We start from the raw sequence: 14,419 nt of genomic DNA, 5'->3' as shown, positions 1-14,419 counted from the left end.
CATGTTCAAAGTGAAATGGGCCAATGAGGCGCCTAACATCACCATCAACAGGTTGGATGAACCAGCATTTTGCTTTGAGGCTGATGTTGAATTGGATGGTAATCCATGGTATCATGATATCAAAAAGTTCCTCGAAACTCAAGAGTATCCTCCCGAAGCGTCGGTGACTGATAAGAAGTTTCTGAGAAAGTTTGCAGCTAAGTTCTACCTCAACGGTGGGGTTTTGTACAAGAGACATCATGACGGTGTGTTACTCCGATGTGTTGTGAAGGAAGAAGCTTCGAAAATCATCAAAGAGATGCACGAAGGCGAGTTTGGTACCCATTCTAGGGGGCATACAATGGCTAAGAAGATCTTTAGGGCTGGTTACTATTGGTCCACTATGGAAACTGATTGTCATAACCATGTCAGAATTTGTCACAAGTGCCAGATCTATGCTGACAAAGTCCACGTGCCGCCTGTGCCTTTGAATGTTTTGACTTCTCCGTGGCCTTTTGCAATGTGGGGCATTGACATGATTAGAGAGATTAAGCCTACTGCTTCCAATGGACATCGCTTCATTTTGGTTGCCATCGATTATTTCACCAAGTGGGTTGAAGCCGCATCTTATGCGAATGTAACAAAGCAGGTGATTACTCGTTTTATCAAGCACAACATAATCTGTCGTTACGGGATTCCTGAAAAGATCATTACTGATAATGGATCAAATCTCAATAACAAGTTGATGAAGGAGCTTTGTGAGTCCTTCAAGATTAAGCATCACAATTCTTCTCCGTATCGTCCAAAGATGAATGGCGTTGTTGAAGCGGCCAACAAGAACATTAAGAAGATTGTGCAGAAGATGGTAGTGACCTACCGAGATTGGCATGAGATGTTACCTTTTGCTTTGCATGGTTATCGCACCTCTGTGCGTACATCGACTGGGGCAACTCCTTTCTCACTTGTTTATGGTATGGAAGCAGTACTACCAGTTGAAGTTGAGATTCCTTCCCTGAGGATTATGAAGGACGTCGAACTTGACGAGTCAGAATGGGTACAAAATCGGATGGATCAGTTGAACCTCATTGATGAGAAGCGTTTGGCAGCTATTGGTCATGGTCAGGTGTACCAAAAGAAGATGAGAAAAGCTTTTGACAAGCGGGTGCGACCCCAAAGCTATAAACCAGGTGATCTGGTGCTCAAAAGAATCATTCTTCCTCAAGGTGATCCTCGTGGCAAGTGGACTCCGACGTATGAAGGTCCCTTTGTTGTGCAGAAAGTATTCTCTGGCGGTGCCATGATGCTTGCAACGATGGATGGCGAGAACTTTCCGCACCCTGTGAACGCAGATGTAGTCAAAAAATATTTCGCATAGACCTGATTAAAAAAAAAGGAAAAGAAAAAAAGGGAAAAGAAGAAAAAAAGAAAAAAAAATGAATCAGGCAAAAGAATGAAAAAGAAACAAATATACCCGCTAAGTTGAAAACCCGAAAGGGCGGCTTAGGCAAAAAAGGGACAAAAGCGAACGACTACATCTCGCATGCCACCTTGGCAATCACTCTTCATACATGCTTAGGGCTCCCGACCGAGGGATAATCAAGACTCCGTGTTCTTGAGTTTGCACCTGGCAGCTCAAATCCCTAAAGCATTTACAAATTCCAATCACTTTGTTTAGGGCTCCCGACCGAGGGATAAGCAAGACTCCGTGTTCTTGAGTGTGCACCTGGCAGCTCAAATCCCTAAAGGCTCTCACAAACCCCGTCGGGTCCACAAGTTCGGTGATGTCACACCAATCCGTTGTTAGATCGGGCAGTGATCAGTCCTAATGAGTACGGTCTTCCAAAGCAAGGAGATGAGAACGTCGGAGTTATAAAAGTGATAGCGGGATCGAAACCAATGGATATCCGTTTCACATTGCCATTTCTCTTGTACTCAATAAATGCGTGGTTACCTCTTACTAGGAACTACTTCTGAAATGTATTCGCTCTTTTACGAGCATTCTGTTTGCAATTAATAAAAACCTTTTTATCTTAAACAGCCGTTTTCTTTTACTGTTTTGTTTGCATAAGACGTCCTGAGTTTATGTTAAACTTTGCATATGAAAACTGCATTGCTTTTACAATACATGATTGGAAATGATGAAACCTTTTAATGTACTTCAAAGTCTTGTGTAACCAGAATGGCAGGTCAAGATGCCATGCTATATCCTGGGGCATTTTTCATTTGTTTATCTCGCAGGTACGTCCTTGCAAGCGCTTCGCATCAGCATATTGACAGACATAGCTATGAGAGATTCTCACTCCCCGGCCGAGTGCATCATAATGAGGGATTCCCATTCCCCAGCTGAGTATATCTGGATGAGACTTTCTTTGTTCCAAGATTCTCATCTCCTTATCAAAGCACATCTTGATGCATTCTCTATGTTCCAGATGTAACACCCGTATATTTTAATTTTTAATTTAAATGAAAGTTTAATTAATAATTAGAATTACTGGTGGTTTGTGGGATTTAATTGGAAAAGGATGGTTTATGGTGTTGGGCCATGTGTGATGTTAGTAAAGAGGGGGTGTTATGTTAGTAGGCCTTTTACTAAATTAAAATCTATTTTTCATAAAAATAAGGAATGGAGGAAAAAAGGAAAATAGATGTGGAAGAGGAGCAGAAGAGTAGAAGTGCTGATACGTGAAAGAGGAACAGAAGAGGAAGAGGGCTAATCAAGATCTTTGGCTAAGGTAAGGGGGGACTCTTCCGGTTAATATCTTTTATCGTATTATAGATAATAGGACTGATTTAGATGCATTATTTGTGTCAATTGGTTATATGATGGATTGGGGTTTTGGGATGATTTTGAGGGGAATTGTATGATTTGATGAATTGTATGATTATATGATTGTTATGATGATTAAATGATCCTCTTTGTGTGTTATAATGGTATTTGAGGTTCATGACATAACTTGGTTTGGTTTTTGGGGACTTTGGGGTAAATCCCGTAATGCTGTAAAATGCGATGAAGGCTCTGACTTTTTCCAGTCCACGCCGCGAAGGTAGGTGCGCGCCGCGAAGTCGTAGTGATTTTCTCGTTCCACGCCGCAAACCTTTGTTTGCGCCGCGAAGGCTTGTTTCTATTCCTTACGCGCTGTGGACTGGGTGTGGCGCCGCGTGCTGTAGCGATAATTGTTTTCTTGTAAAAAGTTAAAGATGTGTAATTTTCAAACCGTAAGTCCGTTTTAGACGCCGTTTTGGACGTTGTTCCTTAAATTGAATGCTCTACCATATGAAATAAATAAAATAACAATAACTTGATTTTATTTTGAAAAGTATCATTTTCTCCAAACGTGGTTTATTCTGGTTTTGCATAGTTGATGAGGTGCAATGATTGTTGTTTGCATAATTGAATATGTGCAATGATGTGTGATGTGATAATGTGGTTGCTTCTGCTTGTTATGCAAATGGATGTTGTTCATGGTAAATATGGTTATCATGTGTTTTGATGAATGATGATGTAAATGCTCTGTTGTTGTTGGGTTGATTTGTTGTACTTGGTACACGATCGCGAGAGGCGCTATTGTTGTTGTACTATGTGGTGGTTTATGCATACAGGCACATTAATGAATGATTTACCTGTCATGATGTTGTGGTTGTAATTGGTGTTTATTATACATATATTGTTGGTGTAAAATATGTATTTTATTATGGTTGAGAAATAGCATAACTGTGTGTGGCTATTTATTTTGTGGTGGTTGATGATTATGACATTTGGTTGTTTAATGTTGATGATGAGCATGTTATGGTTGATACATGCATTTCATAATCATTATCTGGCTGATCCTTGACGATGGTGGATCAGTGGTAGCTAATTCCCATTGTGTGGAATTAGTGAGTGGGTGTTGCCGTATCCTTGACGATGGTGGATCGGTGAGATGGGTTATCCCAGATTTTGGTACCACATGCATATAGTTGCATTTGCATTAGGCTACTTGAATGATTATAACATGAATGGAAGATTGTCCAATGTTATAATATGTGATGATGGTGTAATTGTTATGATTTGTTTGAATGAATTATGGTGTTGTCTCTTGGTAATGTATTCTATTTGTTGTTGTGTGTTGATGAGTACTTCCTGACAATCTGAATATAATGAAATTGGATGAATAATGTGACTATGATGTGTTATTGTTTATGATTCGATAACATTTGTTAATTGTGAATGAGACTCACCCTTATTGTTGATATTTTCAGATTGAGGATAGCGGCTTTTGACTCGGTGAGGATTAGCTCATGAGTTAGTTCGTTTAGTATAGCGTCGGTGTCATGCTCTGATATTGTAACATTGGGGGAACGCTAGTTTAGAGTTGATGATGACACTCTATTTTGTTGTTATTGGAGTAATTTTGTGAGATATTGCATAGATGATGTTATGCTTATCCGTTGATTAATGTTCCGCTGTGTAGAAACATGATTTTGTTAAATGGATGATTTGCCCCTAAGTGAAGCATGACAATTGATTTATGATAATTTGTTTTAAATTGAATTATGGCACCCTTGTTTTCATGTTTTACTCTGAATTAATTTATTTATTTCCGCGGGGTTTAGAAGGGTGTTACACCAGAAGCCTTATTCCCCGGTGGAATGTCTTCTCCCCAGTTGAGTCATGATTGGATGATATCTGATTCCCCAGCAAGCTCTTAATGAGGTTTCTTGACCGAGCTCCTCATTCTCCCCAGTAGAGTGTCTCTCTCCCAACAGATTGACCTGTTTTCCCCAGGAGAGTCATCTTGTTCCCCAGTGGAATTGCCTTAACAAAAGGTTCTTATGCTGAGTTCCTTATCCCCAGCGGATCTCTCATATCCCTAGCAGTTTGTTGTGTAGAAGCGTCCATCTTCCCCACTGAGTTTCTTTCTTCAGCAGAGATTCACATGTATCCTCAGCAGAACCTGTTCTCATCTAGGATTTCCCCAGCGGAATGCGTCCTATACAAGCAAGTTGATCACTCCCCATCAGAGTTGTCTTCATGACTTGCCCTTATCTCCACATCCCCAGGGTGTCGAGATTTTGCTTCTCCAATGAAGTTGCCCGGGTATCCCCAAGCAGGGTTTATTCCCCAAACAGAGCTCGCGTCCAGATTTGATCATCTCCAGCAGATATCTGATCCATCTTTGCCAGCCCACAGTTGGTGATCCTTGGTCACTCACTTTGTCCTCCCCGCAGAGTTCCGTAATCTCTCCAGGACTGCTTCAGCAATTCAGTGCACATTCGTTGTCTCCCCAAGCAACGTTCGAATCATGCATCATTTGCATTGCATTCTCTAAAGCGTATAGCGTCTTCCTTCTCGAAAATGTTATTCCATATACATTCATACATGCATCATGCATAAACCATATCATATCTGTCTCTTTCTGCAGGAAAGTTATCCAGATTCAAATGCTCCCTAGAGAGCCATATTCACCTAGTCATTACAGGCGCTTATCCTGATGTTTTGAATCAGAAGAGGATTGTTCTACTTATTTTCTGGCATAGCTCAGATCAGTTCAAAGACATTCCTATTCTCGATGCCCCCAGATCGGTGGAAGATATTTGTTCCTATCCTGATACCCAGCTCAGTTGAAGGAACCGCCTCCGGATCTCTATAGATCTTCCGAAGGAGCAAGCCCTCTGATACATCAGATCAGTTGGAAATATCAACTCCCTGACGATTTAGTTCGTTCAGAAGAAGAAACTCGTCTGCCCAGTCCTGATGCCTAACCATCAGTTGAAGACGCTTTCTTTACCCGGCGTACACAATTCGGAAGAGATATCTGTTCCTATCCTAATATTCAGATTCAGATTAGTTGAAGGAACCGCCTCCGGATCTCCCAAGATCTTACGAAGGAGCAAGCCACTGATATCATCAGATCAGATGGAGATGTCTGCCTGACCGACTTTGTCTTTCAGATGAAGATTGTCCTACTTATTTTCTGGCATCATGTCTAGATCAGTTTAAAGGCATTCTTTCCCCGGTGTACACAGTTCGGAAGAGATATCTGTTCCTATCCTAATATTCAGATTCAGATTAGTTGAAGGAACCGCCTCCGGATCTCCCAAGATCTTACGAAGGAGCAAGCCACTGATATCATCAGATCAGATGGAGATGTCTGCCTGATCGACTTTGTCTTTCAGATGAAGATTGTCCTACTTATTTTCTGGCATCATGTCCAAATCAGTTTAAAGGCATTCTATCCCCGGCGTACACAGTTCGGAAGAGATATTGTTCCTATCCTGATTTCCAGTTCAGTTGAAGGAGCCACCTCCGGATCCCCGTGGTCTTACGAAGGAGCTAGCCGCTAATTCCCAGATTAGTAGGAATATCTACCTGATGATTTAATTGCATCAGAAGAGATGTCTGCCCAGATTCCCAGATCATGATTCCCAGATCAGAGATACCTATTACTCGTTGATGCCCAGATCAACCGGCGTATCTCCTTCGATTCCCAGATCGATTTAAGACATCTATCCCGATTCAAGTTCGGAGACATTTGCTACGTCTGATACTCAGATCAGTCGAGATGTTCCTTCTCTTGATACCCAGATCATTTGAAGTGTTTCCCATGCCTGTGGGTGCCCGTTCCTTCTTATCGCAAGTTGGAACATATTTATTATCCAGATCAATTGAAGTTTTTTCTCCTCGTCTGCGGGGTGGTACATTCCTTCTTGTTACAAGATGGAATCTTCTATTGATCAAGAGCGCAAATTTTCGAGTTCATTCTGGTATTCAATCTCCTTCCCTCTCAACGGTTCGAAACTTTCGTTTCTCACTCGTCAGGTTCAAGAAGTTTGAATAGGGGCAGCTGTTGCACCCCAAAATTTGCCCTCTTAATTTGAGCTATAAGTTAATAATGACGTTTATATCGTCATTCAAAAACTGAAGAAATATAATAAAGAGTTTTTCATGGGTTTAAGAAGATACGGTGTGAAAAATGGTTTAAATAGTGGAAGCACGAGAAAATTCGCAAGTCATATTTGGAAGGTGATATGAGCTAAGTTCCCGCGTTATCTTGACCGTTTCGAAGATATCTACAACTTTCTTGTTCGGCTCGGAAGCCAATTCTTTGAGGAAGGTCGCCTGATTTGCAAATTACTTGAGGTTTCGTAGTGAAAAACAGTGCTGAATGTAGGGTTTCGGACCTCGGAAAATTCATATCTCCTAATCCGCTTGTCGGATTTGCTTGAAAATTTAACTGGAGCTCCGTACCATCATTACCAAGATTTCATATGTTCGGACCGAAGGCCAATTATGCACGGAAATTTCCCAGAATTTTAAGGATCGTCGCGTTGTTTCGGTAAAAAGTGTGTTTTCGAGTATGTCGCGCCGAGTTCGAAAATTCATAACTCCTTCGATTTTTATCGTATGAAGTCCATTCCAGCGGCATTTTCTTGGAAATTTCGTTAGCTTCAATTCTTCGTCACACATGCCTGTTCAGATTCTGAGCCGAAGATAGGGTTTTATCGAGTTCTTTGAGCGGTACTCACAAAATTCTGCACAGTCGCACCAGATGAATCGACGTTTCTCGCCATTCAAATGCGCGTATTTTCTTCATCGCTTATCGGATTGAGGTGATTCTCGCGGAAATGAGTCACGAATTTGGTCATCTTCACAGTGGCATTGGTTTCGTTCCGGAATTCAGAGCCGAACCGAGTTTCCTTAAAAACGAGCCAAAATAAGACGCACCGAGGGCAATTTGGACATTTCGCGTTGACATTATATAAACATTTTGCTCTTCACAAATCAAGGGGAGGACTCTCATAACTTCAATCTTACCAAAAAGATCAAAAACACTTTCTCTCAATTCTCTCTCAATTTTCTTGGATCAAAACCACAAAAACTCACAAAAACTTCATCAATTCAAGATCAAATCTCAAGAGCAAATGAAGATCAAAGCACAAATCAAGATCTTCTCCTCCGATTGAAGTGTCGCGCGTCTCTCTCCCTATCAAAGGATCTCACGCGCCACTCTCTCCCTCACATCTCTTGGATTTTGTTCGTGTTCGCGTCGTGTTCGCTTTCCTGTTCATCCGATCACATTCTCTTCATTCGATCCGGTAAATTCACTACAAACCTTGCTAGATCATTGATTTTGTTGCTTAATTCGACATTGATCATGATGATTTTTTATTGTGGATGATGGATCTATGATAATTGATGATGATAATTGCTTGTTGATTGATTGATTTGTGTTGATCTTGATTATTTGATTGAATTTGAAATTTATCGTTGAATTGTTGATGATGCCACATACATGTTTCTTATGATCCAAGAAATTGCATGCTAAGTGTTCGATGATTTGAATGTGTGAAGCATTTGTGCTTAATTTTGAGTTCTAGCATGTGATAATTGATTGTGGAATGATAATTCATGATGCCTACGCTAAATTGATGCCATTTGAGGTTTGATAACGATTGCTCTTGATGATATAATCACAATGCTTACGATTCAATGCTTGCATGCTAATTGTTCGATGGAATGTTTAATTTTGCCCTTAAAGACCGATCAATTTGCTGAATAATGTGTTTGCTCTTGACTCATAGCATTGCATGTTTGATGTTTGCTTGTATGCTGAACATTCATGAAGGATGGTATCATGTTTCCTTGCGAGAAAATTCATTTTTTTTGGCATTCGGCACTGTTAGGTCGACCCAGGGTGAGTTTAGGTCGACCTAAAACCTTCATTTTCGATCCTGGCACTGTTAGGTCGACCTAGGGTGAGTTTAGGTCGACCTAAAACCTTCATTTTTGATTCTGGCACTGTTAGGTCGACCCAGGGTGAGTTTAGGTCGACCTGGAGCTGTTTCTTTCGTTTCTGGACCTGTTAGGTCGACCTAGGTCGAAGGTAGGTCGACCTATTTTTGCTTCCTTTACTTCCTAACTTCAATCTTTCATATCTTTTGACTCGTAACTCCGATTTGCGCGTTCTTTATATCGTTGGAAAGCTTGTGAAACGTGCTATCTTGTGAGATGATTGGCATTGATTGAATATGGGTTATTCATCTTTGTTTTCCCCTTGACATTTTGTTGTTCATTTCTTGCTTGCATTAGTTATTCATTTTCTCTTAGATTAGAATGTAATAACGCAATTCCGATTGCAATGTTTTGTTATCTCTAACTTGTGTGCTAGTGTGCAAGGCTTTTGGATAGTCACCGACCGGCGCTTATTGCTTGAGTGTTCCGCTTTACCTGTGGAACACGATTTCATTCATTCCTTTCGTGTTCTCGTCTTGGAGAACACGTCTCTATTACTTTATATATGCTTGTTTGGTTTGCTTGTTCCTCTTGCAGGTGTATTGTGATTAGGCTCGACACGCATGTCGACCTTTGTTTGCTTTCCTGGCTAATCGGTGTGTTGACTATTTGCTTTTGCTTTGCTAGCTTGCTCGCGGGATCCTAGTTTCCTTGCTCTCTTCGCTTTAGTTTACGGATCATCATCCGTTTGGTATTGATCCCGTTTCATTTTATTTTTCTTGCACTTTATCGCTTTCTAGCATCATCCTTTAACATTAGAAGTAGGACCTAGACATGCATCTGGCCAAGCCCTCGAAAGAGGCTCTGTTTTTGTTGGTGTGTTTTTATTTGTGCTTTGCGGCAGGGAGTCACGGTGTAATAAGTCCTATATGGCACTCCGTTAAGTCCTCATGGAAGGCACGCGAAAAGGGTTAGCAATCAACCCCCGCCTAGTCTCATCGAGTCTGTTCATTATGCGCACGCTTCGCGTCGCTTGCTTCTGAACCTGCACAAGATCTTGTTATCGAGTATGTCAGGAAAAGGGTTCATGCAGCCGGACCCCCACCTTTCTTATAGCTCGCGTCGCTCGACGTTGACGCTCGGTGTACGCACGCACCGTTTTCCTTTACGATCCGTGACGGCTTGGTTGCTGAGAGGGGTCCGCCCTCTTGTCTATGGCCCGATCATTTTCGCGAGGTCTAATGCTTGGTTGACTTGGGTTGAGCTGCTCCCCTTGGCTATGGCGGGACCGATTTTCTACCATTCGGTCAGTACCATTGGTTTTGTTTGCTTTACGAGCGGATGCTCGTTTGTGTGATATTATTGTATGCTTCCCCTTTTCTCGTAGGTTGATAGCTTAGCTTAGACATGTACCCTTTGTATGATAACATTAGGTAGCAAGCTTTCCCCCTTAGCTTAGGTTCTCCTCATGCATTCTTTAAAACACAAACCACACTCTTTGATTTTCTTTTCTTAAGAGCTTGTTATTTCCGCTCCATTCCCAAGCATAAGTCTCCAAAGGTCGAGCAGTGGAGTGTGAATGTAACTCGTTCACCTAAAAAATACAAAACAAACAGAAACTAGTTAGCCGAGCTACGGTACCTCTGATTCCGCAAAACGGATACGTAGGCAGCGGGGTAGGGCCCGTGCGAGTATAACTCTTTCTTTTCCCTACATCATGCATTCATTTTAGTCCAGATTAGCGCATTTTGCTTACACGCCCATAGGTTTAGACATAAGCGTGGATACCATCGAGTACGATGGGCGCGAGGGGTGCTAACACCTTCCCCTCGCGTAACCGACTCCCTTACCCTTTTTCTCTGGTCGTGAGACCGTTGTTTTTGTTTTGTGGTTTGCTAGCATTCCCTTCCTTTTCAGGATAAATATGTTAGTGGTGACTTTGTTAATTTTCGCGGTAGCGACACGTGGTTAGTAAAATAGGGAGTGGCAAGATAAAAATTGAACATAACTCACCTTATACAAGATAAAATATTCGAACTGAATCACATGATTGTTGCACCCACACACCTTTAAGGTAACCCCTTTTATTGTTGCCTTTCGAATAAATAGTCAAGTCCCTCGAGCGTAGGGAAACCTTAGCACATGTTGCCTACGATTCAAATCATCACAGTCCCTCCGATAAAGGATCATGGTCCCTTTGAGTTGCCTACGATAAAGAAATGATCTTGTCCCTCGATGTTGCCTCGATAAATGATGATAGTCCCTTCGAATGCTAAGGTATCCTTACTGTTGCCTAAAATGACTATTATATCCTTCCCCGAGACTACCTGCCCTCTTTATGGTAGGGACAGTCTTATGGCGAACGATAAACCTCGAAGACCCTTTTCAAATCCAATGAAAGGACTACCTGCCCTCTTTATGGTATGGATAGCCCTTTCCAACTAAAGTCTTAAAGAACAGAAATTTAAACTTAGGGTAATTGCTTTTAATTGCTTGCTCTTCTCAAATTCAAATATATCTTTTCCCACTTCTTTCAAATCGATTCAAAAAGACTACGCTTATTTACAAGCTAAAGTTCTTCTTCAAAATCTTTTTAAATCACACACGACACTCTTTTAAACTTTTCAAAACAATTCAAAGTGAGCTAAGCAATTAAGAGCCCATGGATAACCATGGATACAAAGGGTGCTTACACCTTCCTTTTGTATAACTTACCCCCCGAACTCAAAGTCTTTTAAAAGGTCTTTTTCTGTTCTTTTAGCCTTTCTAATTAGATAAAATAAAAGTCGGTGGCGACTCTTACTATCCGCAACATTTAAAAAAGTCAGTTCTCCCACCGTATTACACACGGGCTGACACGAACCAAACCAGGGTTTTACTCAAGCTAACGATAAACCAAATTAAGATTTTACACTAGGCTAATCTCGAACCAAGTCACGCTTTTAAACTAGGTTGAACTCATGAACCAAAGATAAGTTTTTTCGTTGGTTATCTTCAAAAACCCAAAAAGAGAGTTTTTTCGTTTGGTATAACATGTTACGACAATTGTCCGAACATCTGTCTTCTGAGATGTCTTACTAGCATGTTAAGACATTTGTCCCAACATCTTACTGTGAACCATGTTTTAGCAAAATTGCTGCCAATCATAAAACCAAGGAACTTACATATATTTTTCAACAAGAAATGTGATCAGCTTTAGTGGTATGAGAACAGAAAAACCTATATCAGTGTCGCCTTAACTAAACTTGGGGCCTAGTCACGTCAACAGTGGGCACCAATTATATTTGTTAATAAAGTATAACAAGATAGTTCTGTGTTTGTAGGGTTGTTTTATGTGTTTAGGGTATTTAAGAAACATGTAGGGCTTGTTCACCAAAAGTAGTGAGAAGCTTTGCATATGTGTTTTGTCGAAATTGAAAGTCTTTTTTCCATTATGGAAATGAGGTATTTATAGGGACTTTATGGCCAAGGAGCGTGATCATCAGAGGATCGGGTCACCAAGAATCGTGGGGAGAGCAATTTCCTCATTTTGACTGGCCCCAAATCTGTTGGTATTTGGGACGCGTCACCGTCCATGTTCACCATACGAGTGGAGCTGATTCACACGGTCCAAATCCAATTTGACGACTGGTTATTCATGTTGGGTAGATATTACCCATCACATGGAGTCATGGGGTAAAGCTATCAATGACCAAAGATCCTACCCACATATTCGCTTAGCCCATCACATTTGACTTTTCATTTCGTCTTCTCGGATTATCCCTCCTAATGCCAAATAAAAAATATATATATATATATATATATATATATATATATATATATATATATATATATATATATATATATAAGATAAAAATGCGTGTCATTTATAAATTAATTTAAAATGTGTGTAAATCTGAGTTTTTTTTTAAAATTTTAATGAATAAAATGTAATGCAATTTTAATAATTTATGATGTCCCTTAATGTTGAAATTAAATATTAATTTTTTTCTTTTCAATAATTTATAAATACAAAATATTTGATAAATATTTATCAAAAATACATATTGCCATTAATACTGTTCGTACACATGAATATTTAACTAGTTTCACATAAAGTCGAATGATATATAAAACACAGATTAAATGTAAGAAGAAAAAAAAAATGTATATATTGTTTCCTAAGATTTGTGTTGTATATGACACTATGTTAGTTAAAAAATATATTAATATTTTTTAATGAATGTTATTATGGTATTCTGCAGTTTGTCTTTATATATATATATGAGAAAAATCTACCATTACTCTAAATAGGGTAAAACTGGTGTGTCATTTATATATTCATTAAATATATGTTGGATTTGAGTTTTTTTTTGTTAATTTTTTGGATAAAATGTAATGCAATTTCAATAGTTCATATTGTTCCCCTACTCTTATAATTAAAATTTAATTTAATTTAAATAATTTAATTATAAAAATATTAAATAAAAATATGGACAGTCTATTAGTAAAAATATTGACAAAATCTATGTTAATAAAAATACTGTCCCCTACTTTTATAATTATTATTTTCACGTATACTCGTGCATATATTCAAATGACAAAATCTATGTTAGTAAAAATATTTAATAAATATTTTATCGCAAATATATATTGACATTAGTATCGTCCTAAGAATCAATAGTATTTTTTTTATGTTTGTTTTATTTCATCGTCTAAAAACTAGTTATACGCATTAATGTGAATATAATCGTTCAATCAACTATAGATTTATGTTTCTCTTATATACTGATTTCAATGATAAAATAAGTCCCATTTACTAAAATAACTTTATTAATAATAGGTAGTGAAGTACTTAAATGAATTAAAATACAATAAATAAAGGTAAGTTAGTGGGAAAAAAATAATAAATATCATATCGGTATTCTAAATGGACAAATAATTTGAGATAAATAAAAATAGAAAAAATGACACTTATTATTAGACGGAGGGCGTATATGCTAACTATGTTAGTGCAAAGTATTATTATTATTATTATTATTTTACTTTGATTCTTTAATATTTTAGGTGGTTTTATGCATACTTTTTTCAAATTATTTTTACAGTAAATATATTAAAAAAAATCTTGCATTTACTTTACTTCGATATTTTTTAAATTTTCACCTTATTTATCTTTAAATAAAAACTCCACTTAAAAAATATTATTCTCAAATATATATATATTTTATTTTATATTTTTGGTCTAATTTCAGTTTTTGAAAATAAATATAAAAATAATGAAATGGGAACAAGAAAAATGAAAACTCTACAGTAACAATTGCTTGGTCAAAAACACAAAAGTCGTCGATTCAATTCTCTAGAAGAGTCCACTTGGATGTTAGATGAGAAACATTTGAAGAAATTAAATAAAAAAAAATAGAAGAAACATACTATGCTGAAACTTAAATCAACGTAAGAGATGTTCAATAGAAACATTATTGGAACACCTAACGACTAACTTCTTTTTCTAACCAACTTCAACACTAACGATAATAAAATGTGTTGTATTATTTCTTAAATGTAAAATGCAACTAAAATAATAACATATAACTTCTTGTTAACACAAGGGAAAATGATAACTAAAGAAAAGTGGTAAAAAAATCATGACAACATTTACCTAAGGAGAAAATAAAATAATTATTTAATGGTTTAATATTGCTTTAATGATAAGATGTATAATACAAAGAATACATATACATATATATTTTA

The sequence above is a fragment of the Vicia villosa genome, linkage group LG1 (genome assembly GCF_029867415.1).
Source record: "Vicia villosa cultivar HV-30 ecotype Madison, WI linkage group LG1, Vvil1.0, whole genome shotgun sequence".
NCBI classification, from domain to species: domain Eukaryota; kingdom Viridiplantae; phylum Streptophyta; class Magnoliopsida; order Fabales; family Fabaceae; genus Vicia; species Vicia villosa.
The sequence above is the reverse complement of the archived record's forward strand: the minus strand, read 5'-3'. Positions refer to the sequence as shown.